This window comes from Neovison vison, chromosome 13 (genome assembly GCF_020171115.1).
Source record: "Neovison vison isolate M4711 chromosome 13, ASM_NN_V1, whole genome shotgun sequence".
Taxonomy (NCBI): domain Eukaryota; kingdom Metazoa; phylum Chordata; class Mammalia; order Carnivora; family Mustelidae; genus Neogale; species Neogale vison.
Genome location: NC_058103.1, coordinates 147,537,981 through 147,562,379, shown reverse-complemented (window position 1 = coordinate 147,562,379; position 24,399 = coordinate 147,537,981). Strand labels below are relative to the sequence as shown.

The 24,399-nt window shown below is 50.6% G+C and overlaps 1 long non-coding RNA gene across 1 annotated transcript; it reads left to right on the top strand.

Moving 5' to 3' along the window:
• Window positions 1-1,792: 1,792 nt before the first annotated feature.
• LOC122893861 lies at window positions 1,793-23,585 on the top strand. Its single transcript, XR_006381704.1, has 3 exons — window positions 1,793-1,808; window positions 14,378-14,590; window positions 23,502-23,585. It is a non-coding gene; the product is annotated as an uncharacterized LOC122893861 (long non-coding RNA).
• The last annotated feature ends 814 nt before the right edge of the window (window positions 23,586-24,399 follow it).

Here is a 24,399-nt window from a genome sequence, read left to right as displayed (position 1 = left end):
GGCTTGACGGGGAGAGACAGAGAGTCTGGGTGTCACATTATGCCCTAGAGGGAAGGTCCCACCAAGGCCCCCAGTATCGTGCCTGGCTGTCCAGCTGTCCCTCCAGTCTGCGCCTGCCCCTCTCCCCTCCTCGGGAGCGCCCTGGGGTGGAGAGTCAGAGGCTGCCTTCCTGAGGAGCACTGTGGGGACCACTGCAGCATGGTCTGGTCCCCAGCCTGGGGGGCTGTCCCTGCCTCCCCTGACTGCCTTGGATCGGGCGGTGGTGGTGGGAGCTGCCCAGACACCTCCCTTCCTGCTCCAGGCTCTTCCTGGAGATAGCCCCCCCCCCCCCGGCCCGCCCCCGCCCAGCTCTGGGGGATTCCCAGTGTCGCACTGTCGCACACCTCTCACATCTCTTGCTGCCTCCCTGGCGAGGCCTGGCAGGCACTGGCCAGCAGAATGTGGGGACACACAGCTGAGTTCCCCCGCAGGCTCCCAGAAGTCTTCCCGGAGGAGGCCGAGGTGGAAGGCAGCGTTTCTGAAACAGACTGGACCCCCAAGACGTTTTTGGTGGGACCCCCTGTGAGATGTTCGGTGGAACACGCTGAGGAAGGCCGGGAAGCAGGGAGGCATGGGCGAGGGCAGGCTGCAGGGGAGTCTTAGGGACTTGGAAAAGATCCAAAAGGGGGGGAGGGGAAAGGATGAACCCGGAACCGATAAAGGGGCGCCTGGGGGACTCAGTCAGTTAAGCGTCTGACTCTTGATTTTGGCTCAGGTTGGGATCTTGGGGGTCCTGGGATGGAGCCCTGTATAGTGCTGGGTGCTGGGCTTGGAGCCTGCTTGAGATTCTGCCCTGCCCCCCGGCCACACCCTTTCCCCCAGCCCCGCCCCCACCAGCTCGCGCACGCGCACTCTGTCGCACGCGCACTCTGTCGCACGCGCTCTGAAAAACCAAACCAGAGAGGAAGAGCTGCAGAAGAGGGCGACAGGCCGTTGTGGCCGCCCTTGTGGGCTCCAGCTCACGGAAGCCTGAGAGGTGCCCCTGACCCATGGGGAAAATGATTATGAGTCTGATCACCAACTTTAATATAAACAAGTGACTCTCCGAAAAGCCACACCCGAAACTTGAATCCCGGGGCGGAGACGGGGACGCTGCCTGTGAAGAACAGCCCCACCCCCACTCCTGTTACACACTTGGGGGCCCCGGTCCCCAGGACCCCGCGGACATGCGGACCAGCAGCCTCTGACCCAGAAGCTGATTTTTTTTTTTTCTCTTGTCCAGTTCAGAATGGTCCGCCTGGCCATCGAGTCTGTGTGAATGTATGCGTGGCTTATTAAGATTTTTTTGATAAAATGATCTTTATTTCCAGGTGATAGGATTCTAGGCCTGAAAACCTGGAGAACATTTAATATATGTATGTGCATATGTTAGTGTTGTTGACACACCAGAGAACATCAAATGGACGCCCGCAGGAACAGGAAGAGAACCCGGCGGACGGAGCGCGGAAGCCAGCGCGGAGGCGCTGCGGGGAGAGATGGCGTCAAGATGGCCGCTGAGAACCCGTTCCGGCCTCTGCGCCAGCCCAACCCTCTAAACATGACTGAAAAGTGTTTTGGGCTTTTTTTGTGTGTATTTTATCTTTTTATTAGAGAGAGATAGATATAATGACAGAGACAGCAGGAGCAAGCGCAAGCAAGGAGAAGTGGGAGAAGCAGGCTCCCAGCCAAGGGAGCCCAATGCGGGGCTCGAACCCAGGACGCCGGAATCATCATCCCCTGAGGCGAAGGCAGATGCTTAACCGACTGAGTCACCCAGGAGTCCAGAGAAGGTATGTGTTTCAAGCCTCTGTCATAGGACTAGAAACTGCAAACCGGTATCCTTCCGTATCAGAGATGATGAGAAATAAAGGGCAGTGGAAGGTAAAAATCTAGCCTGAAATGTTTAGGAAAAGACGCCAGGAAGAGGGAGCTAGCTCTAGGGGTGTGCCAGGAGCAGGGAGAGTAAGGTCTAGGCAGCTCACCAGGCGACAGGTGCCGTGTGGGGAGGACTTGTTTGCAACCCCATCCAGGGCACCCAGCAGCTGGCGACAGATGCCCCTAAGGGACAGCAGGACAGCAGAGACAGAAGACAAACTGGGGGGACGGGTGGGACCAGGGCTCGTTTCCTTTGTAAACAATGAGCCCTTTATCAGTAAGATAAGGGCCAACACCCAACTGAAAAACTGGGACCAAGATAGGATCAGGCAGTTCACAGGGAATGAAATACTGAGAACTGATACCCAGACGAGAAGGTCCTGGACCTCACTCATAATTAAAGAGATGCTAATTAAAATAGGGAGCTACTGGTGGTTCACTCTTATCAAAGATTTGAAAAGACTGCTGAGCTCAGGGCTCCTAGGGCGTGGGCAGACAGGCTGATGTGATGTAAATCTGCACGACCTTTCTGGAGGACAATTTGACATTGGCTAGCAAACGAAGGTAAGGGACCGAAAGAAAATATGATAAAATACATATTTTTTACATTCTTGGAGTGGGGAAACCTTACCTAAAGCAAGACACAAAAATCTAGAAAGTCTAAAAAAAAAAAAATCTAGAAAGTCTAAAGGGAAAAATGGACAGATTCAGCCTCAAAAATTTAAAACTTCTATAGCACTAAAGACCACATCAAAGGTAAAATACAAAGTATAGACAACAGGTGCAACGTGCGTAATGACTCTAAAATACAGAGGGGCCCTTCATAATAAATGCAGAGCTTTATGTTCCAATATACAAATGGTCGAAGGACAAGAACAGGCAACTCACAGGAGAATTCAAATGGCCGCTAGTTGAGAAGGCACACTTACGGGATCAGAGAAATGCAGATTTAAAATTGGTAATATCTAGTGTTGGCAAAAGGAAAGGGGTGTTCTTGTATGCTGTGGTCATTGTATGCTAGTAGAGTTTTTTGATGGGCCATTGAGAGAACCTACCAACATGTAAAATGTTTAGGTAAAGTTGGAGGAATCTATTCTTTGGAAAGACCCGCTCAGGGTACATGGCTGTGCGAACAAGTATGGTCATCACAGCACTGTTTGTATTCAAGAAATACTGGGCGTGTATCTCAAGAATCAGAGTGTGGAAGAGAAAGACAGGTTCACTTTTTATGTTTTCATATCTGAACTTTTTCTGTTTAATATTTTTTAAATTAATGCCCCAGGTGTGGGGAATGCTGTGTGTGATATTCCAAAAATTATTATAGTGAGCTGAAATTCCAGTACCTCCTATCCCGAAACCCATTTGAGTGTCCTTGAAATCAACCCAAACGAACTCTTAAGACACAGCCAGCATAGAGAGGGGGAGCCTTGCTCAGAATGCGGGGTCCTTATGACCCAACCCCTCCGAATGGGAAGAGAGGACGAAGCGGATTTCCCTCACACAACCCCTTATCCACCTGGCTGGGGAGGCTGGTGTGAGGTCAGGATGTGACCTTAACTGTATGGAGGCAGAAACAGCTCCTGGCTCTGACCTATGCCTGGACTGAGCATTCTCTCCAGCCCAGGAGAAGAAACCAGAACAGCAACCCAACCCTCCAGTGTCAAGTTCAAAACTGCTTGAGTAGAGCAAGGAGGGGAACTCCTATCACCCCAAGTCATGGGGCATCATAGCCCGGTCTTATAGCTCAGGAGCCCAGGAGAACAACTGGGTACAGGAAGAGCCAAGATGCTAGTCAGGCCGGGCGGTGACAGGCCTGACCCTCTTCCAACCAGCACGGGTGACTCAGCCCTCCCAACAGTGCGCCTTTCTCTCTGCTTCTATCTACCATTTGGTCTCACCTCACTCATGACTCCCCTCTATGTGATGACTCCTGCTCACGCTGATAATCCAAATACCGAACAGCTTCGAAAGCATGCCCCTCCACAGGCAAAACAGACACCAGTTGTGAACAATGGAAGGAGGTAGCAAATTATCCCTAAATTCACTGGCTTAGAACGACAAACATTTACCGTCTCACCCACTTATGGGTCAGGAATTTGAAGCTGCTTAGCTGGGTGGTTCGGGTTCAGGCTGTCTCAGGAAGTTATGGTCATTTGAAGGCTTGACTGGGGCTGGAGCATCCGCTTCGGAGCTGTCTTGGTCCCAGGACTGTGGGCAGGAGGCCCCAGGGCCCCGCTTGAGCAGCCCCACCACATGGTGGCTGGCTTCCCCAGAGGGAGTGATCCAAGAGAGCAAGGCAGAGTCAGACGGTCTGTTATGACCCAGCCTCAAAAGTCACCCACTGCCCTTTCTGCAGTGTCCTGGTGGGTGCACAGATCAGCCATCCTCTCGTGTGGAAGGGCTTGCGCAAGGCTGTAAATACCAGGACGTGAGGCTCGGTGGGGGACATTCAGGAGGCTGCTCCCTCTTTGAGGTCCTCTCAGGGATTACCACCATCCTTAGAACAAAACCTGAAGGCCTGACCCTGGCCTGGGAGGCCTGGCATGACCTGGCCCTTGCCTACTTCCCAGGCTCATCATGCCCTTGGCCCACTTGCACTGACTTCCAGACCCAGCAACCTTCCCTCCATCTCTCAACCTCCCAGGCTCATCCTTCATTTTTCTGCGCTCTCTGCCTACGAGTCTCCTTTCCAGATCTTCGCATGGTTGGTTCCCTCTTACCTTTCAGGTCTCAGCTCAATGGCAGCTCCTTAGATCGGCTTCCCTGAGCACCCTCTCAAAAAGAGCCCCCACCCCTGCTTGTGTCTGTCTCACATCACCTTGTGTGCTTTCTTCCCCCCACTATGACAAATTTGTAGATCCTGCGTGAATGATGATACAGATGATACATAATTTCGGATCGGATGTATTTAGACACGCAGTCAGTACCGATGTCAAGCTGCCGGGCTACATTTTTTTCCTTCGGTTCCGTCGGAGAGGCCCGTCACGTCCCCCTGTGCTAACTTCTTCCTCTTCCCAGCACAGCACAGACCTGTAGCTGAACTGATCTTGTCCTCGTGTATCGGGTTAGTGCCCTTCTGCCTTTGCGTGCCAATGCGAGCCCTGACTTCCAAGCAACAGACTCCTTTCTGGCTAGTTTAAGCTGAAGAGGAACTTATTACAGGATAGTAAGCACCTCAGAAATCGTCAGGGAGGGCAGAGAACCAGGCTTGGGGGTCATTTGTGGGGATCATTCCTTGTAGGAGCCCCACTGCACACACATACACCGCTGTTGCCCGGGTGGGCAGAGACCACTGTTGGGATGGGGACCACCGCTGGGATGCTTGCTACCGCCACCTTTGGGAGCCAGATGGATCTGCTGGATTCTCCAGAGAAGATTCTTTGGCACCTGCTTCTCAGTGTCCCTTAGTGTCATGCATGTGCCTCTCATTGGTGGCATCTTGGGTCACATGCTCTGCTCCACCTGCCGAGACCAGGCACTTAATCTGATCCCACCCCAGGGAGCTGTGAGTTCAGAGGATGGGGAATTCTCAAAACCAAGGAAGAGTAGTCCATGGTTTCCGTCAACCCTTCTTTCCTACTTCAGCTTAGAAACAACAACAAAACCCAGTAGCGAGCCGAGAGCTATCTCCCAAAAGGAAAATGGTTACTTGGGAAAGGAGTTCACGGCTCTGCTCCAACACTTGAGGGCTTTCTGCCTTTCTCTGGCCATCTTGCTCGTGTATTTACTGCTTGCCTCTGGTTGAGTGCTGTGAGAACTGGGACCTGGTTTATCTCTGTATCCTCCGCACCTGGAACGGTGCTTGGCCCGTCCCAAGAGCCCGTGGATGTTAAGTTAATGCACCGGGTACACGATGTCCCTTCCCATGGTGAATAAGGCTGACCTGCAGGAATGACAGTGCGTGACCTTCAAACCTCAGCTCTTTTATGGCTAACCACCCCTTCTCCGTGGGCTAGTCCCAATTTTAGGTTCCAGACAGGAGGAATCTTGCTGGTCATCTTGTCTACTTGTACCAAGCCACTGATGGTCAGGACGGCCTTTAAAGGGGAGGGGTGTCTGCCGATGTCAGCCCATCAGAAGGGCCTGCGAGGTCCCCAATGGGCGTGAGGTGCTGACGTGTCTGGTACAGTGGGGTCACTTCTCCCCAGAGGATGGGGTTCTAAACTCTCCACGTAAGACATTATGCCATCTGGTCAGTGACTCCTGAAAGTCCTTCCGTTACCACGAATTTCTCTCCAGTACCACCTAGAAAAATCCAGCTCAACTGGTTTCCCTGCTGAGTGGGGGCAGATGACTGTCTCTCCAGTGAAGCCCCAGGCGTAGCTGGATTTTGCCTTATGGGTTGTGTGGTGTGGAGAGCACACATGAGACACTCACAGCCTTAGAGGCACAGGGGACCTGACTCACTGAGAGAGCCACAGATGCCACCACACCTTTTTCCTGTTGCTCCCTCAGGGTCACCCACCATGAGGTGTGAAAGGCAGGACCTCAGCCCAACCTCCATTGTCCTCCCCTGCCCCCTTCTTTCTGTTTTCTTCTTTCGCTTCCCTTTTGGGCACATATATACTACTAGGTTTGGTGATTTTTTTTTAAAACATTTTATTTATTTGACAGATCACAAGGAGGCAGAGAGGCAGGCAGAGAGAGGGGGAGGCAGGCTCTCCTCTCAGAGAGTCTTGTCTGTTTTCTTCATGGCTCTCTCGCCAGAACTTAAAACAGTGCCTCGTCCAGCAGTGCCTGGCTGGCTCAGTCTCTGGAACATGTGATCTTAATCTCCACGTGCTGAGTTCAAACTCCATGCTGGGCCTAGAACGTACTTTAAAAAACCAAAGAGGAGCGCCTGCCTTTGGCTCAAGTCATGATCCCAGGGTTCTAGGGTCAAATCCCACATTGGGCTCCTTGCTCAGTGGGGAGCCTGCTTCTCCCTCTGCCTCTGCCCTTTTCTGCTGCACCTGTGTTCTCTCTCACTCACTCACTAATAAATAAATAAATAACATCTTTAAAAAAAAAACCAACAACAAAACCCAAAACAGTGCGCAGGTCATAGTAAGCCTTTAGTATTTGTCAAATAAACGAATGGAAGACTTTATAATGAACGGAGATGGGTCATCTTGCACTAATTAAAATGAGAAGCCCACTAGCCCTAAGATAACAACTTGGTGGGATCCCTAAACTTGATGGAAAAACAATAAAAACTTCCCCCAAATTTTGGGCAGAAAATGCAAAGTTAAATAACTTTCCAAAATCTTGATAACCAAGACAGCTTTGAACTTAGCAGGGCAACAGTCAAGTCCTGAGACAATGGAATGAAAACCGCAGAGTTGAGGGAATGAGAGGCTCCCAGGACTCCTGAAGCCCAGAAGACAATGGAAGGAAATCTCTGGTGGGGAAGCAGGACAACTGGCCTCATGGGGCCTTTGGCAAAGGCAGAGGTTAAAGGCCACCTGCGGAGGGAGAGCACTTCCTCCCTCCAGCAACACTTCTGGAGCACCTTCTGAGCCCTGCCCGCCCTGTTCTTTCTCCCAGGCCCAGAGTGACAAGGGAAGGAAGATGGAGCCAACGCTCAGAGCAGGGCTGGCCCTTGACGGGCCTGGCAGGGCAGCCTCAACCCTCCTTGGCAGTCCGCTGGGCAGATCACTGCCCAGCCCACCCCTGGCAGCTTCGGCTCTGTGATCCTGCGGGCCTCTTGGCCCTGGAGGGTAACCCACAAGACCATCTTCCTAGAACCTGTGATCATGCTGTGCCCTGGGTGGGCTCAGACTGGGCACTCCTTTCCCCCAGCAGAGTTGGGGAAGGGATGAAAGAGGCCACGGAGGGCTCATGGGGATGATGTCCTTGGAGTCCAGTGGTGTGTTTGTATTTATTGTGGTGTGGAACAGGCAGCTCGGTTCCTCTCCTGGAGCCCCTGTTCCCCTGCCCTCCAGAGCTCAGCGCCTGTGGACCTGGAAAAGCCTTATGTCCTTCCAGGTAAGCCAGACCAGAGGCAAGCAGGTGCTTGCCCCCGACCCAACCTCAGCATGCCTGCTGGGCAGGGATGGCAATGGAGAGAGCGCCCCTGAAGGCCAGCTCCTCGGCCCCCTGCTCTCCTTCCTTCCCCACTGCTGGCTGTTGGCCACATACCTTCCAAAGCACTCACATGTGCGTCCCTTGCCCAGCCTTTCTAGTGTGTTTACTGAGTTCCCACTATGCACTACAAGCTGGTGGGCAGACGTCTCAACATGCAGTTGTGGGATTTTTGACCCTGCAGAGGTCATGACCAAGGCAGATCTTCACCACAGATCAACCATTCCCAGCCCTCTGAAGCTCCGGAACTTTCGCCTTGGACACATCACCCCGCCTGTACACAGTAAGAAAGTAAGAAAGTAAGCAGCACTTTTTGTACCTTGGGGACAAAAATAAAACCCAGTCACTTCAGTGTCACTCTTAGAGCAGCATTGACTTAATGACTAGGAAAAAATGCCATTGTCTGGACAAAGAGATGATGTGGGGAATTTTATTATACTGACATACTGAATTCCCAGCCCTCTGGGGGAAAGAAAGCACCAAGTGTTCCCTCCCCCCCCAAAAAAAGGATGAAAATAGATTCCCAGAACAGACCCAAAACAGCAGCCCCAGCTCCCTTCCATGCCAAGCACTGTCTGGTGACTGACTCACCCAGGACTCTTCTGGAAGGGACAGAGTCCTGTCCATTAGGTTAAGAGGAAAGGATGATGAGACTGTTGGTGGCAGGGCCAGCCCACGGATGTTGGCGGAGAGTAGCCAGCCGGGGGGCTTGTGGAGGGTGAAGGGGGATGTGTGGGGAGCCAAGGCCAGATTTCTGTCCCTTTGTCTCCTACGTCTATTCATCTGTCTCTCTGTCTCCTGGTCCCTGTAGGTGTCTGCCGGCTGGCCTCTCTCAGGACATGAGATCTCTCCTCTCTGCTTGCCCAGAGCATCTGCTTTTCCTTTCTCCCTCTCTTTGCAGAGCGGCTCTCTCATCTCTGCTGAACCGTGACCGTTCTTTTCATGACCCTGCACATTTGGTGCCTGTGCCAGCTGATGGGGTCTCCAGGTGCCCGGGGTCCGAATCTGTAGGCCAGAGGGAGCACTTCCATCAGGCCAGCCCTCCCCGCTGTCCTAGGGCTCTGGGAGCATGCATGCTCGGACATGGGGCCGGGGACAGCAGGACCCCACTCTCGGGAATGGTGGTGGGTGTGAGAGTTCTCAGATACGGGGGCAAACCCTGGAGCTACAGCTCCAAGAAGTCTTCTACGTTACAAACCCCACAGAAGACGTGTTCTTGGAAATCTCTGGGGCGGGCCACACGGGTAACGCTCCCTTTTGCAGGCTTTAGAAATACATACAAGTTTCCAAGGCTTAAAAAAGACATAGTTCACATGTGACTATGAAATAAAATAGTAAAATAGGTCCCTGTTCTACACGATGCGGGCTGAAAGCTTTTCTAAATGCAGCAAGCTGTATTAGCATCTTCACGCAGCCTCTTCCTAATTTAAAGATACTATAATTATATATCATGCATTGACATTGCTGAAAATCTGTGTAGAAACTTGGCCTGGGAAGGACCAAACCAAAACATGCAGTTTCCTGGATTTAAAATGGCCAGAATCACGTCCGAAAAAAATCCTACATATTGTCCAAGACAGCTCTGGGAATGGTGCTCCCCATCCCCCCAACCCCCGCTTTGTGCAAGCCCTCCTCCTCCTCAGCTCTCTGCAGAGGACTGGGAAGGCACCCGTGCCGCCAGGAGAAAACACCCAATAAACACGGCTTCTTAAATGTGGGACCGTGACAGTCCGTAGGTTTCGGGGAAACAGCCTGGGGGGGGGACTCCAGCCTTTCTAGATCCGAATGCCCAGCAAACTGCAAGAGAGACGCCTGCGCTACAGAATCGAAATGCAGCAAAATTCTGCCGTCCTGAGTCGCAGAGAGACTCCTTGTTCAAGTGGCTGCGTCTTGTCTAAGGCATTTGGAGGTTCTGCTCCGTGTTTCCTGGGCATTCCTGAAACCGTGCTTGGTCTAGTTTCCAAATGTGCCGTCAAAGTCCTAGGGATGGGTGGGACCAGATCAGCCCTCCTCACCCAAGCTCAGTGGCTTGGAGTTGATCTGTTTCAATTATTTTCCTAATTCAATTTTTATTTGGTTAGTGGTACAATAAATATTGGCTCACCAGCAACACTCCCCGATCTAGACCCGCAAAGTTCACATTCTTTAAGTTAGTTCTTCTGGTATTACTTCCGTAATCTTCAGTGATAAGCTCCCATGATTATTCCTTGGTGTTTCCCTTTTGCACCGTCCTTTCCTGATTCTTGACCTCGGGCTGTGCCTCTCCCCCTGCACACCCCAGCACCCACACATAAACACACCTTTCCCCCTCCCTTACCTTCCCCAGAGAGTTCAGTGTTTACGCTATTCTGGCTGGCCAAGCAGCTATTAATACCCTCCCCCATCATAGGAAGGGCACCTAACCGCAAGTGGGGGGTGCAGAAAGGTTTCTGGAAGAAGAAAGAGACAGAAGTGGGAGTTCAGGAGCAAGCCTGAGACAGCAAAGGGACGGGACCCTGGCAGCCAGTGGGCTGGAGCAGGGGCGGGGGGCTGTGGGGCGGTGGGACACAAGCTGGCATGTCAGCAGATGTTGGGATCCACGGGGGAGCTGGGCACAGAGCTGTGTTACGATCAGACGTTTGAGAACCGTGCCTGCCCTGTGAGGACGGATGGAAGGCGCGGGCCCGAAGCAGTTTCCCTGGGGGAGACATGGTGCAGGCCTGGACCCCAGGCCCAGCAATCTGGGAAACCCCAGGCACCTGACCTGATGGGGACACCAGTCATGGGAGCAGAGAGAGGAGTTGGCTTTCAAGGGAGGTGATGAGCTCCGGTTTGGACGCGCTAAGTCTGAGGTATCCATAGGATGTGTGGGTCTGGAGCGAGGGGAAACCAGCGAGGCTGGAACAAGGTGGAGAAATATATTTTTTATTTTATTATTTTTAAAAGATTTTATTTAGAAAGCGCGTGGATGGGGGCGGGGCAGAAGGAGAGAGAAAGTCTCTGGTAAACTCCCAGCTGAGCGCAGAGGACCCTGAGAACATGACCTGAGTCGAAATCCAGAGTCCGCCGCTTAACTGACCGAGACACCCAGGTACCCGCTTAAACCGTCTACTGCAGAATTTCTGTTAAAAATCATGCTAAGCATTTGTTTTGGAAGGTGAGACTCCCCACTCCCGCGGGCCTGGGAGTCCACAGCCCTCAGGATTCAGAGGCCAGGAGACACTTCAGGGCATGGGGAGGTCTGGGATTTGCCACAGAAAAATGAAAGGTAAAGGGGGTGGGCAGGATGGTGGGAGGCTGTGCAAGGCCTAACGTAACCCCTGACCTGGAACACCCCAAAACCTTTAGCAAAGTCTAATAACCCCACGGTGTGGGGAGGCTATCAAAGGGCCCAGAAGACCCCGTCCCTCTGAAGCAGGCTGTCTGGCTGCGGGCACTGTGCCGGCTTCCCAAAAGGTCAAGACAAGAGGGAGTTTTGTAAAGCTGCTGTGGGCAAAGGGGTAAAGGGGAAAAGAACTACCCAGGGAGCTCTACTGGGGTGGAATGCCAGGAGACTGGGGGGCCTCCCATTCGTGCTCCCCTTTCTTGTGATGGCAGAATGTCCAACAGTCACCCCAGGACCAGAAACACGGGTCAGGATTTCGGTTTTGTTTGTATGCCTGTTTGGGTTTTGTCCCACTTGGCTGTGTCCATCATATCCGCCGCCTCCTCTCAGATGAACGAGAAGCCCAACCACTTCCTGGGGGAGTCTGTGCTTTCTGCAGCCGGAGCAGCGCCCACAAAATGCTGCTTCATTCTCGGAACCAAGGGCAACAGCTCCCAGGACCCTGGACCTGGCCTGAACAGAGGTTCCAGCACCATCGATGGGCCCAGTCTGAGGGGTACCCCTGCTGATTCCAGACTCCGCTGGGAGGGAAGTAGGGTGCTCGGCTTTGTGGTAATCTTTTTATAAAGCTTTTTATGAAATATGACATATTAAAAGGCATTAAAACTAATAGAAAATGCTCACGTCCCATCACCAAGTATAAGGAAAAGAAAATATCACCAAGAGAGTCCAAAGCCCCAGAGTCGGTCTCTCTGACTGCATCCCTTCCCCGTGTCTTGAGGCACCTGCTACCTTGAGTCTGGGATGTATCCTTCCAGCACCTTCCACTGCAGCAACCCAGACAGGATGGTCTTGTGCGTTGGGTCTTGTGGGTGAAGGGGCTGCCTCTCAACGTTGCAGGAACAAGAAAGAAGAGAAATCAGGGCTGCAACAAGGGGGCAGGAAAGCCCTAGCAACAGAAACAAGCAATTGCATGGGGCGCCTGGCTGGCTTAGTCATGGGAACGCACAGCTCTTACTCTCAGGGTTGTGAGTTTGAGCCCCACATTGGGTATAGAAATTACTTAAAGTTTTGAAAAAAAGAGAGAAGGTGGGGCACCTGGGTGGGTTAGTGGGTTAAAGCCTCTGCTTTCGGCTCAGGTCATGATCCCAGGGTCCTGGGATAGGGCCCTGCATTGGGCGCTATGCTCGCTGGGGAGCCTGCTTTCTCCTCTCTCTTTCTCTCTGCCTGCCTCTCTGCCTACTTGTGATCTCTCTCTCTGTGAAATAAATAAATAAATAAAAGCTTTAAAAAGAGAGAAATACAGTTACTGCAGCGAGAGAGAGAGACCAGAAGCTCTCTGTCACTGATACATCAGCTCCCGACAGGAGGGACAAGTTTAGTGAGTGGCCATCTGATGACACTGGGAGTGGACAATGACAGAGTAACAGGGCCTAGACCAGGATGGACCCCTCCCAGTGACCTGTTGTAAGGTGTCACCGAGTTCCGAGGAGCTGAGGTGTTCCCAGTTCATACCAGAGAGTGTGCTGTTTCCAGAGGGGCCCAGTACCGTCCGGCTGGCCCAGTGCACTCAGCCTGTCGCATGGTAAGGGCTCCGTGTTTCCTACAAGTCAATGCTCAGCCCACCAGGCTCACATTTGGCTCAGGAAAATCAAATAAAAGCCCTACTGGATTGTTGGGCTGCCTTGGAACACTTCCGAGGGGACAGATGAATGAGAGGCTGTTGGTTGACATTTAACTACAGTTCCAAATTGATCAAATGTCTCCGTGCAGTCTGTCCAAGCCAGCCTAGAGGTGAACCAGACCCAGTGGCCAGAGGGGCTGCGGGCTTGCCGGCTGTGCTGCCTGCCCTCTCCTCCCCCGCCACCCTGGGCATGGGCCACTTGCCTGTGTTGTGAAATCACTTGCCTGAGGTCCTATCAGGGGTAGTTTTCTGTTCAAGACATCTTTCTCCTCTCTTTATCCTTTGTATGGGTCCCATGGTGTATTAATCTGCTCAGACTGCCAAAACAAAATACCATAGACCCAGTGGCTTAAACAACAGAAATGTATTTCTTCCACGTCTGGGGGCTGCTAGGCCAAGATCTAGGTGCCGGCAAGTCGGCTTCACCGTGAGGTCTCTTCTGGCATGTAGGTAGGGGGCCACCGTCTCAGGGTGCTCACAGGACCTCATCTTTGTGCACGTAAGGGAGGGGCAGGGGAAGAAGAGAGTGAGCTGTGGTGCCTTCTCTTCCTACAAGGACATCAGTTGTGTTAGATTAGGGGGCCCCCCTTATTATTTCATTTAATCTGAATTCCATCGTGCAGACCGTATCTCCAAATACAGTCCCATGGGGTTAGTGTTGTAAGACATGCATTATGGAAGAACACAACTGAGTCCATTGCACATAGACACCCAAGAACTGCTCATAATCTGGTCTGCAACTCCACAGAGAATAGAAAGAGTCAACTTTCTGTAAGTGTTAGAAACGTTCTATATCTGTGTGGTGGTTATACAGGGGTGTGTGTGTGTGTGTATAAATTATTTGAGGTATATACCTAAGAATTGTATGCTTTGATATATGTATGTTACACTTCAATTTTTTTTCCTCAATTTTAATGAACACACAGAAAAGAGAATCCAGTTAAATCCCTGAGGACTTTGGGAATGAAGAAGGTGGCCCATGGTATCCTTAGGCTAGGAATTGACACCAAGGCCTTAACATGCAGGAATGGAAGGATCTTAGCTTTCATTGAGCATTTTGTTTGTCAGGGTAGTTCTGCCTATAGGAAATAGAAGTCTACTCACTGTGTCAAGTAGAAATAATCTTCCATGAATCCAAAAGAATCTGAAGAGCGAGACCTCACAAGGGACAGAAACTGGGATATTCCCTCACTGCTAACTCAGTCTCTCTGTCTCTCTTTCTCTCTCCCTCTTGGTCTCTCTCTCTCCCTCCCTCTCAGTCTCCCCCTCTCTCCTGCAATTTCTGCCTATGCTTGTGTATCTACTCACTTCGGTCTTTGGACCCGTTTTCTCTCTTTTCTCTTCGTGGTTCCAATATGGCTGCCACAGCTGTTGGGTCAGTATGAGTCTCCCTCCTTAGCTCATTAACTATTCCTTCCCTTTGTGTCTTTTAGGTCAACCTCCCAAGAACGGTCCCAGCACACCTTTTTGAGCCAGTGTCCCGATGTAGGTGAAAAGGCGCCCTTGGGCCCAACATCTACAGCAGAAAGAAGGAAGCCATATTGTACAGTTTGAAGTTACATATGGGCCAGGTCCTGGGTTAGAAGAACCCATTTTCAAAAGAGCTGTGGAGGAGAAGGCAACAAGAGATGACTTTCTCAAGAATGGTAAGTTTGAAGGATCTCCATATATATTTTCTTAAAATGTTTTTAGTTCAGGTCTTAAGGGAAAGCTGGTCAGAAACAGTAAGTTGGGAAGTGTTCTCTCCTTTTCATTTTTCTGGAAGAGTTTGTGGAGAACTGCCATTCTTTCTTCCTGAAAGATTTGGTGGAATTGAACAGTAAAGCCATCTGGCCGAGAGTTCTCTTTCTGAGAAGGTTTCTTAGCTATAAATTCAATTTCTTCAATAAATATAGGACTATTCGAGTTACCTCTTACTTTCTGAGTTGGCTTTGGTAGTTGGAGTCTTTTAAGGAAATTGTTTGTCTAGGGGCACCTGGGTGGCTCAGTCTGTTAACTGTCTCCCTTCCATTCAGGTCACAATCTCAGGGTCCTGGGATTGAGCCCCACATCGGGCTCCCTGCTCCGTGGGGAGCCTTCTTCTCCCTCTGCCCCTCCCCTCTGCTCATGTTCTCTCCCTCTCTCTCTCTCTCTCTCAAATAAATAAAAAATCTTAAAAAAAAAAAAAAAGGCTGGGGAGGGTATGTGCTATGGTGAGTGTTGTGAAGTGTGTAAACCTGGCGATTCACAGACCTATACCCTTGGGGCTAATAATACATTATATGTTAATTTAAAATTATTTTAAAAAGGAAATTGTCGGGACGCCTGGGTGGCTCAGTTGGTTAAGCAGCTGCCTTCGGCTCAGGTCATGGTCCCAGGGTCCTGGGATCGAGTCTGACATCGGGCTCCTTGCTCAGCGGGGAGCCTGCTTCTCCCTCTGCCTCTGCCTGCCATTCTGTCTGCCTGTGCTCGCTCTCTCTCCCTCTCTCTCTCTGATAAATAAATAAAATCTTTAAAAAAAATTTAAAAAAAAAATTAAAAGGAAATTGTCCATATCATCTAAGTTACAGAATTTATTGACGTAAAGTTGTTCATAGTATTGTCTTACTAGCCTTTTCACATCCATGCAGTCTGTATTGGTGTCCCCTCTCTCCTTCTTGATATTGGTGAATTGTGTTTTCTCTCTTTTTTTTTTTTTCCTGGCCAGTTTGGCTAGAGGTTTATCAATTTCATTGATTTTTCTCATTGATTTTTCAAAGATTTTTCTCAAACATTTTCACTGATATTCTTTATTGTTCTTTTCCCTGTCTTGCTGATATCTTCTTTAATCTTTGTTGTTTCGTTTCATTTGCTCCTCTTGGACTTCGTTTATTCACTTTTTTCTAGTTTCTTAAGGTAGAAGCTGGGGTCACTGATGTGATATTTGTCTAATTTTCTAACCTAAGCATTTAGTGCTGTGAGGACACAGGTCTCTGAAGACAGCCCATGACTTGAGCCCTGGGTTAAGTCTCATCTGAGGCTACTGGTCCCCAGCTCTGGCTATATCAGAGCCGCCCTATAAACTTCTGAAACACCCATGCCTGGGCCCCACCCCAGGCCAATTAAGACAAAATCTTTGGTTATGAGCTACAGGATGAGGAGTTGTCAAAACTCAGCAGGTAGGGCGCCTGGGTGGCTCAGTGGGTTAAGCCGCTGCCTTCAGCTCAGGTCATGATCTCAGGGTCCTGGGATTGAGTCCCACATCGGGCTCTCTGCTCAGCAGGGAGCCTGCTTCCTCCTCTCTCTCTCTGCCTGCCTCTCTGCCTATTTGTGATCTCTCTCTGTCAAATAAATAAATAAAATCTTTAAAAAAAAAAAACTCAGCAGGTAGGTTTAAGGGATGGCTGAGATGGTGAATCACGACCACACTCGGCTAGTGTTTCTCAAACTGTAACGAACGCAGTTCTGTTTTTTGTTTTTTTTTTTTATTTTTTATTTCCAAGTATGTTCCCTGTTACCTTATGAAATACTTTGTAACATATGGTAAAAATGAACCTGTAATTTAAAGAAGTTTCCCTCCTGAAGAGTGGCACTTCTGTTGCCTCTTAAATCTAGGTGTTCTCATTATCCTTTATTATTTTTTAATGATTTTATTTATTGATTTGACAGTGAGAGAGAGAGCACAAACAGGGGAGGGACAGAGGGAGATGGAGAAGCAGGCTTCCCGCTGAGAAGGGAGACAGATGCAGGGCTTGATCTGAGGACCCTGGGATCATGACCTGAGCTGTAGGCAGATGCTTAACTGACTGAGCCACCCAGGTGCCCCTCATTATTCCTTATTATCAACAACAGAGGAAAGGAGGTTGGTACAAAGAGGATTGTGCATGTGGTCATTTCAGCTGTATAGTTGTACCCCCTTTTGGGATTGTAACAGTTCGTGGAACATTCCAGTCCACGGACCGTGCTTTGAGTAGCGCCGTCTACATGTCTTGATTGTATGAGCCCATAGCTTCTTTTTATTGTTTAAACTTACTGGAGTTGGGTTTTTGGAAGGGGAAGAGTCCAGCGAAAGTACCCTCCCACAGACATACCCATCTATTCTGCAGTCACCTGTTAACACATTTCATGCCCTCTCCCACACAAGAGCTACAAGCATCCCAGAGTAGTGTGCAGTCCTGGTTTGTTTGATGATGACTGTCTGGTTACCATGTGCCTCATTCTGGCTCCCTTTCTGGAGCAGAGCCCAGATGAGGCAGACTTCTTCTAGCCATTGTGGATAACGCTAAAGAAAACTGAGAACACCTAAGTTTGAGAGGCAATGGAAGCACCATTTCTTTTTATATTATAAAAGAAAATTCTAGAAGCCACAGGATAGCAGATATGGATTTCAGCATATTGGCATTTTTTTTCGACACCCAAATCATCCCACTTGCAAGCAGAGACAGCTCCTTCAGGTTGCCTCCTGTGTCCTTAAATCCACATCATGGTCTTTGCTGTTTTCCTTGCTTGCCTGTTCCAGTCGTGGGAGAGCCATTTCTCAGAAGCCCTGGCTCTTTTCAGCAGAGAATGGTACTTAAAGACTAAGTTTTGGGGCCCCTGGGGGGCTCAGTTGGTTAATCGTCCGACTCGACTTCCGCTCAGGTCGTGATCTCGTGGTTGTGACATTGAGCCCTGAACTGGGCTCCACACTGAGCACAGAGTCTGCCTGTCCCTCTCCTTCTGCTCCTTTCCCTGCTCACTTGCTCTCTAAAATAAATAAATAAAATCTTAAAAAAAAAAAAGACTAAAATCTAGGCAAGATATATATGGTTGATCCTTTAAATAATGCAGGGCTTAGGGGCATGGACCCCTGCACTGTCAAAAATCCATATAACTTGAGTCCCGCAAAGCTTAACTGCTGAGAACCCCCTGATGACTAAAGGCTTGCTGACAACATGATTTACACACATTTTGTATGTTATATGTATTACATATTATTTTCCTATAATCAAGTAAGCTAGAGAAAAGAAAACATTATTAAGAAAATCATACAGGGGGTGCCTGGGTGGCTCAGTCGTTAAGCGTCTGCCTTCAGCTCGGGTCACCATCCCAGGGTCCTAGGATAGAGCCCCACATTGGGCTCCCTGCTCAGCGGGAAGCCTGCTTTTCTTTCTCCCACTCCCCCTGCTTGTGTTCCCTCTCTTGCTGTGTCTCTCTCTGTCAAATAAATAAATGAAATCTTAAAAAAAGAGAAAATCTTAAGGAAAAGAAAATACATTTACAGGACTGGACTGTATTTATGGAAAAAAATCTGTGTATCAGTGGGGCCCACACAGTTCAAAGCCATGTTGTTCAAGGGCCAACCGTATAGTTTTTAAACAAAGAAAATGATTTTTGAAAATCATTTCATGATTTTTCAAAAGATCTGTTTGTTTGGTTGTTGTGTTTTTTCTTTTTAACCATAACTCGAGGCCTTTTCATTAAGTCAGTTAATGACCTGAAACCATCAAGTCACTTGGGATTAAGGGTTGGTTTGGATTAGAGCAGTTTCTTAACCTTAGCTCTGTTGACATCTGGGGCTGGAAAATTCTTCATTGTGGAGACGGTTCTGTGCTCTGTGGGTTGTTCAGTGGCCTCCCAGCTCTCACAGCGGCCGGGAGTCCCCTTCCAGCCACGACAGCTAAAAATGCCTCCACAGGTGGCCAGATCATCTCCCATTCGGAACCCCTGGATAGGCTCCGGGATTCTCCGGGAAGCGTCGTGGACCAACCAGAGAAAACCTGGGCCCCTGATCGGACACCCATGGCAGCTTGTTTGCCTCTACTTCCCCCGTGGGTCTAGTCGGGATACTGGCGACAGGATAAAGCAACACGGTACGGGAAGCCATCTGACCCGTGAGGAGTCATTGGCGCGAAAGTGAGGAGCAGACATTCCGTCATGGGCCGCCCCACACTGAAGCCACATGTCGCGCTCTGCTCACTTTGCTCAGCCCGTGCAGCATCCAGCAGGACCGTCTCCAGCCCCGAGGATTGCTCAAACTCCCGGAGCTCCCACCCGGCTCCTTCTCATGTTAGCCCTGTTTCAGATCTCGCATTTTACTGTCATCCAGAGAAAGCCCCACTTAACTCACACCAGATGCCAAGGGAGGCGTCGTGAATCAATACAACATCATCCAGAAACCACCAACATGAATCATAAGGACAAACAGGACTTTCTTCCTCTCTGCAAAACAGTGACTAAAATAGTGTTTTTCCTTTTTAGAAGAAAAAAAATTTTTTACGAGGTCAAGAACGGGCTTAGGGCTCCGCTTGCACAACCCGCCTGTCCATGGGTGTGAAAGGGGGCAGTGCGTGTCCCCCCGCGAGACAGTGCACGAGGCCTGCTGCGGCAGGAGATGAGTCTGGACTGGGGGGTCCAGCAACCCCCAGGAGCTGTCTTGCAGCTCTGTGTCCATCTGACTCTGTCAGGAAGGACGGGCCTCTGGGGAGACTTCCAGGAAATGAGCGTCCAGACCACTCTCCCGAAAGCCTGCCTCTACTTCCCCAGATGCTTCCCCCAACACCTGTGGGTGTTAGAACCCGTGTCTGCCCTCCCTGCGGGCTGAGGCCACTGCTCCCCCCACCCGCCCCCAGAGACTCTGTCCTGGGACTCTGAGCCTTGAATGGAAGGAGAAAAAAGCCGAGAAGAGGTAGGAGCTGACCCATCCGGCAGCAGCTAGTTGAGACTGTCAGTTGCTCTCTCTGGGTCCCCAAGGCCTCCCTGCTTTCTGGCCCTTTCAGAGCAGGTTCTTCATCTTTCCCCCTCCTTCGTGAGGGCTGTGTCCTTGCCGTGAACTTCCGCCCCCCCAACCCCCATGGTCAGGGCCAGTGCCTGTCACTCACCACACAGCACCGAGGCCGTCTGCAAAAGGCACCTCACGCCAAGAGCATGTGGGGCTCAAACTGCACTCGATGACATTTACAAGGTGCAAGTAAGGGGGTCTCCCCTCCTTAAGGCAAAGCGGGAGCTGCCAAGGTGGAGACCTCCCTGCACTTAGCACGTCTTGCCGGGCCAAGGACCCGGCCCATGGATGTGGCTGGTGGGGGATGCCGACAGCGGACTGAGGCCTTGGGCAGTAAGAGAAAACGAGCCTGCTAGCAGGGAGGACCCCGGTGCCACTCCAGGGCCAGGCGCGCTGTGCTGGCCACCCCCCACTCCGGGAATCTGTACTGACTCTGTCTCTGGACCCTCCATTCTCTTATGGGGCCCCTGCTGCTCTCTCCTGCCTGTTGTCTGACAACCCTGCCCTGTGTCACCTAGCTCTCCCCCTCCTAAAACGACTGTTTCCATTATCCATTCTTTCCAATCTCCGTGGCCTCCACATTGCCTTCACTCCTAGCAGAAGACGAGTTGAGACCATCATACAGGGACTCGCTCGCTCATACAGGGACTTTGCCAACACAAAACCTGCACTCCTTCCCCTCCGTGCTGCCCCGGCTTGCGCCCTGCAGGGTGTGTAGCTGCGCCCCCTGCATGCCCACTAGATGACCGCCCCACCCCTCATGAGTCACGATGATTGAAGTGTTTCCAGACTTTGCCAAATGTCCCTGAGGGCGTAGGGTCTCCCCAGGTGAGACTCGTTGATCTCGACCAACCACCGGTCACTCCGGCTCACACTCGGGCGCACGTCTGATCCACACATTTGACCAACCTTCACCTACCTCTCAAACAGAGCCCTTCGTGAAAGCCCACAGCCACAGCCTCCCCCGCATTTCTGGGCATGCCTCAGGCACCCCTCTGTGTCCCCTGCTCTAGGGACCACCCTTCAGGTCCTGCAGATGGCCCCCCTCAGTTGGTCTTAGAAAAGAAAAAGCACACCTTGCCTCTCCCCCTGCACTCTACTGTGCAGACATCTCCTGCAGAAGTTGACTTCAGAATTCCTGGTTCCTCCCTAGGCCTCTCCAACCTCTTTATAAGCCGAAGGTGGGCAGTCAGTGTAATGACTCAGACCCAGTGCTCTGACATTTCCCTTCCCGGCCCTGCTCGGGAGCTCCAGCAGCCCACGTGGAAATGGGGGAGCGGCTGCCGCACTTGTCGGGGCCTCAGCCAGTCGGGAGGCAGAAGGAGCTGGTATTAGCATCCGTGGGCCCTTCAGAAATGACTTTGTTCCTCTTCTCTGGATTCTTTCTCCCTCCTGTTTCTTCAACTTCCTCCTCCTAACTGGAACCTTTAAACATGTTTAAATCTCTCCCCAAATTAAAAAAAGAAAAAACCTGCTTTGACCCCAGAGTTCCTTGCAGCTATCACCCTAATTCTCTCCTCCTCTTCGAAGCCAAACTTGTGAAAAAGCTGTGGACATCCACTGTCTCCCTGTCCTCACCTCCCACTCACTCCAGTCTGGCTTCCACCCTCACCAGGCCATGGAGACCGCTAGAATGGTCATGATCCAGGCAGGGCTGAGCTGTGGCTGGAGAGCAGGAGGCCAGACTGACCCCAGCGGGGACTCTGGCCGTGGGAGCGGCAGCAGGGGACGGCCACAGACAGCCTTCCCCAGGGTTGTGAGCGGAACTGCAGATGATAGCTTGGCCCTTCTGAGCAATTCCAGAAAGAATAGCTGGCCTTGAGTCCTGGGAATGTGCCAACACCTCCTTGCCTTCATTCGTTCCTTCCTTCGTTTGTTCTCTGTCTACTGAGCACAACTCAGGCCAGCAACTAAGGGAGGCACTTGGCATCCACCATGTGAATGAAACAGATCTAGTCTCCACGCTTACGGGGTTCGTGGTCTCCTCAGGGCAGTAGGTAATGAAGAGTCAGGAAGATACACAATGACCACCTAGATGTTTTATAGAGGAAAAGTGCAGAGCAGAGAACAGTGGTGTCTGATCTCCTTGGGAAGTCAGAAAGACAGCTTGAGGCTGAGGTCTGACTGTTGAGAAGGAATTAGCTATTCCAAGGGGAATGGGGAGGAAGAAGGTGACAAGGGGACTGGGGGAAAGGAGTAAGGGCAGTCTTCCCCCAGGGAACCAGGGATTCCAGAAGAGGGAGAGACTGAGAGGCTGGGGAGGAGATGGACAGGGCTGGGAGAGAGGGATGAGATAGGCTGGGTAGAAACTGGGTTTTTATCTCTGCCTCATGATCTCTGTTCATGCCTTTCTCCTGCTGAGTTCTGAGGATTGTCCTCGGTTCCTTCTGTGGGGTCAGCCCTGCGTTTCCTCTCTTCTGTCAGGACCTAGCTCTGACCTACCCTGGATGGGAGTGTCCCACAGAATTCCACTCTGGCTCTGGCTTTCACCCACACCCTTCTCTCTTGACATGGTCTCCCGGGTCAGACCATCTGACAGATGTGCCGTCCAAAACTCTCTCCTGGTGGCCGGGTGCAGAGCTCCATCGGCCCAGTGATCGTCTCCACATGGGGATCCTGCCACCATCTCAAACACGGCAGATTGCAGTTTTAAAATCTAAGTCTCATTTTTGTGGAAAGAAATAAAGAAAATAATGTAAGTCATCCTTTCCTCCCCGCATCCTGATGAGAAAGGGATCAGCTAAGACGGACAATCTTGAACAGGGTGTGAGCGTTCGACCCAGACCTATAGAAATCGGGCACAGATGGTGAGCCGTGAACAGCCTTTCTTTACGCTGATAAGGAAACTGAAATCAGACAAAGAGCTTTGATTAGCTGATTAATCAAGTTGGAGCAAGTTCCCAGGAAAGCTATATTTAACTATGCCCTGTTCCCAAACTACAGACTTCCTGTTTCATGATTCCTTCCAACTTAATTGGAATGTTCCGTCTGGGTGATGGGTATAGGAGGGGATCGTTTCACTATTCTTCTGTGTGTGTTTGAAATTTTTCATGAGGATCTGAAAAAAGAAGTAACATCTCTGTGTGTGTGTTTTATGAAAGCAACTGGTCTTTCTTAATTGGCGGGTGAGTGCTTATCTGTCACGCGATCCTTAACCTCCTGGTTTGAGAGAATTGTCTGGACTCGTGAACGTTCTTTATTGCAGGACATCATGAGACATGAGATGTGTAACCGTGCACCGAAATTGCAGATGACATCATCAATGAATTATTTTTCTTTGTGCTTTTTTTCTTCATTCTTCCAAACATATGTGTATATAAAATGTGTGTGTGTGTGTGTGTGTGTGTGTGTGTACTCGGAGTTTCTGAGCAAGGAGGAAGTGGTTCAATCTGCTTGTCTCTGAGCAGCTGTTGGCTTTTAGAATAAAGAAGGGTCTCAGCCTCGTTTCTGATTCAGATGCAGCATGAGACTTGCTTTCCTTCACCACGTCTAAATATAAATGCCTGTCTTCTCCCTCCCATAAAACTCAGCCCTCTTCCCTGTAACACCCAAGGAAAGACTGGGGGCTTCGCATGGGGTTTAGGTGAGGGCTGCAAGAGGCGTTTCGGTGTAGGGTGTCAAGAAAGGTCCGGAAGAGGGCGCAAAGCAGACTGGAAGGCTGCTGCGGTTCAGAGAGCTCCACGTGGCCGAGCTGCCGAGGTGCATGCACAGGGGCGCGGGCGCGCGGGCGGGCAAGGGCAGGCCGCGCCGGACCTCCAGGCTAAGGGATCGCTGGGGGCGTCGGAGGGCTCAACCTGCAGTTCCTTACCATGCTTCTCCCTCTCCCGTCTTCCATTCAGCAGAACACAGACCCTCTGGACAGAGATTTGAGTCTTTCCAGATTACCAGTTGGCACACTGCACCCACTTGGTTTCAGTGTGGATCCTGAGATACGGTGGTCGCCCCTTCTCTGTGGGGGATACGTTCCAAGACCCCCCAGTAGATGCTGACACTGCAGATAGTACCAAACCCTATATGCGCGATGTCTGTTCCTACACCCACATGCATACCTGTGATCAAGCTTCGGGGACCAATCAGGCTCCCTAAGAGACGGACAGCAGTGATTCACATTCAGAACAGAACAATCATCACAGTACTCCGTGACACAAGGTAGGTGAATGTGGTCTCTCACCCCTATTTGGGGCTTTTTTAGTGTTCAGTTGTGTAAGTTTGGTGTTTTTTTAAGGATTTATTTTAGATAAAGAGAGAGAAAAAAAAGAAAAAAGAAGGGCAGGGGGAGAGGGAAGGAGAGTCTTAAGCAGACGCCCACACACAGCAGGGAGCCTGACGCAGGGCTCCATCTCACAACCCGAAATCACCACCTGAGCCGAAACCAAGAGTTGGTGCCACCCAGGCATCCCAAGTTGTAGAACTTTTTATATATTTTGAATATTAACCTCTTAACGGGTGTATTGTTTGCAAATATCTTCTCCCATTGAGACTGCCTTTTCATTTTGTTGATGATTTCCTTCACTGTGCGTAAGCTTATTATGTTGGTGTAGTTCTAACGGTTTATTTTTTCTTCTGTTTTTCTTGCCTGAGGAGACATATCTAGAGATGTGTTGCGATGGGTGATGTCAAAGACATTACTGCCTGTTTCCTTCCAGGAGTTTTATGATTTTAGGTCTCATACTAGGTCTTTAATCCATCTTGAGGTTTTTTTGTGTGTGTGGTACAAGAAAGCCGTCCAGTGGCATT